The sequence below is a fragment of the Palaemon carinicauda genome, chromosome 26 (assembly GCF_036898095.1).
Source record: "Palaemon carinicauda isolate YSFRI2023 chromosome 26, ASM3689809v2, whole genome shotgun sequence".
Taxonomy (NCBI): domain Eukaryota; kingdom Metazoa; phylum Arthropoda; class Malacostraca; order Decapoda; family Palaemonidae; genus Palaemon; species Palaemon carinicauda.
In genome coordinates this window covers 91,802,882-91,805,381 of record NC_090750.1, presented here as the reverse complement: position 1 = coordinate 91,805,381, position 2,500 = coordinate 91,802,882, and positions in this window count along the sequence as shown.

Below are 2,500 nucleotides of genomic sequence, written 5' to 3'. Positions count from 1 at the left end.
TATTTGAATATGAAAAACACGTCTAAATGTGCAAAATTTATCATTAATTGAATGCCAAGTAACAAACTACCAATTAGCTACGATGGTGAAGATGGGTTGATTTCAATTCTAAGTACAAAATATCTGAATTCGACAGGCATAAGTACAGAAGAATTGTCATTGACTTTTATCTTTCTTCGTGGCCAAGTGGCTTAGTCACTGTCTATACAAGCTTGCCGACCAGGGTTCGATTCCCGGCCGGACCCAAGCTCTTGTCTTTGTGTGATTTCGCCTGGGGCTCTGATCCCGAGGTCGTTAAGAGAATCCAGACATTAATGTATCAAAAATATATATGGCTTATTTGAATATGAAAAACACGTCTAAATGTGCAAAATTTATCATTAATTGAATGCCAAGTAACAAACTACCAATTAGCTACGATGGTGAAGATGGGTTTATTTCAATTCTAAGTACAAAATACCTGAATTCGACAGGTATAAGTACAGAAGAATTGTCATTGACTTTTATCTTTCTTCGTGGCCAAGTGGCTTAGTCACTGTCTATACAAGCTTGGCGACCAGGGTTCGATTCCCGGCCGGACCCAAGCTCTTGTCTTTGTGTGATTTCGCCTGGGGCTCTGATCCCGAGGTCGTTAAGAGAATACAGACATTAATGTATCAAAAATATATATGGCTTATTTGAATATGAAAAACACGTCTAAATGTGCAAAATTTATCATTAATTGAATGCCAAGTAACAAACTACCAATTAGCTACGATGGTGAAGATGGGTTGATTTCAATTCTAAGTACAAAATACCTGAATTCGACAGGTATAAGTACAGAAGAATTGTCATTGACTTTTATCTTTCTTCGTGGCCAAGTGGCTTAGTCACTGTCTATACAAGCTTGCCGACCAGGGTTCGATTCCCGGCCAGACCCAAGCTCTTGTCTTTGTGTGATTTCGCCTGGGGCTCTGATCCCGAGGTCGTTAAGAGAATCCAGACATTAATGTATCAAAAATATATATGGCTTATTTGAATATGAAAAACACGTCTAAATGTGCAAAATTTATCATTAATTGAATGCCAAGTAACAAACTACCAATTAGCTACGATGGTGAAGATGGGTTGATTTCAATTCTAAGTACAAAATACCTGAATTCGACAGGTATAAGTACAGAAGAATTGTCATTGACTTTTATCTTTCTTCGTGGCCAAGTGGCTTAGTCACTGTCTATACAAGCTTGCCGACCAGGGTTCGATTCCCGGCCGGACCCAAGCTCTTGTCTTTTTGTGATTTCGCCTGGAGCTCTGATCCCGAGGTCGTTAAGAGAATCCAGACATTAATGTATCAAAAATATATATGGCTTATTTGAATATGAAAAACACGTCTAAATGTGCACAATTTATCATTAATTGAATGTCAAGTAACAAACTACCAATTAGCTACGATGGTGAAGATGGGTTGATTTCAATTCTAAGTACAAAATACCTGAATTCGACAGGTATAAGTACAGAAGAATTGCCATTGACTTTTATCTTTCTTCGTGGCCAAGTGGCTTAGTCACTGTCTATACAAGCTGGCCGACCAGGGTTCGATTCCCAGCCGGACCCAAGCTCTTGTCTTTGTGTGATTTCGCCTGGGGCTCTGATCCCGAGGTCGTTAAGAGAATCCAGACATTAATGTATCAAAAATATATATGGCTTATTTGAATATGAAAAACACGTCTAAATGTGCAAAATTTATCATATATGTATATATGTTTTTTTCAAAAAGGCCCATAAAAGAAACACAGGAAATATGAATAAATCATACTATATTTTGGTCAATAAACATCGACCCTCTTCAGGATGTAAAGTAAAAATGAGGAATACAGTGGAGAGTGATGGTTTATATATGAAAGCAAAAGAGTGTGTTCAATTGTTCTATAGTTGTTATAATTGCTGGAAGGATTAGCCAAATTTAATTACGTCCAGGTGTGTCTTCTTATTGTTGAGCCGCTCGGAGGAAGTCTTGACCTCTGATGCATGTCTGGTGGTCGGTCTCCGTGGATTATCTTCTTAATGATAGGGTTGAGAAGAGTATTGTCCACTGTGTCAGCTTTCCATTGGCCCCCATATAGGTTCATTGTGTTTGATTGATTTATGATGGCTGATTCCACCAGACATGCATCAGAGGTCAAGACTTCCTCCGAGCGGCTCAGCAATAAGAAGACGCACCTGGATGTAATTAAATTTGGCTAATCCTTCCAGCAATTATAACAACTATAGAACAATTGAACACACCCTTTTGCTTTCATATATAAACCGTCACTCTCCACTGTATCCCTCATTTTTACTTTACATACTGAAGAGGGTCGATGTTTATTGACCGAAATATAGTGTGATTTATTCATATTTCCTGTGTTTCTTTTATGGGCCTTTTTGAAAAAAACATGTTAAACTGTTCGATTACAGTTATAAGTAAGACATATGTATATATATATGGGATGAGTTGGGCCAGGGATGAGTTAAGGGCCGG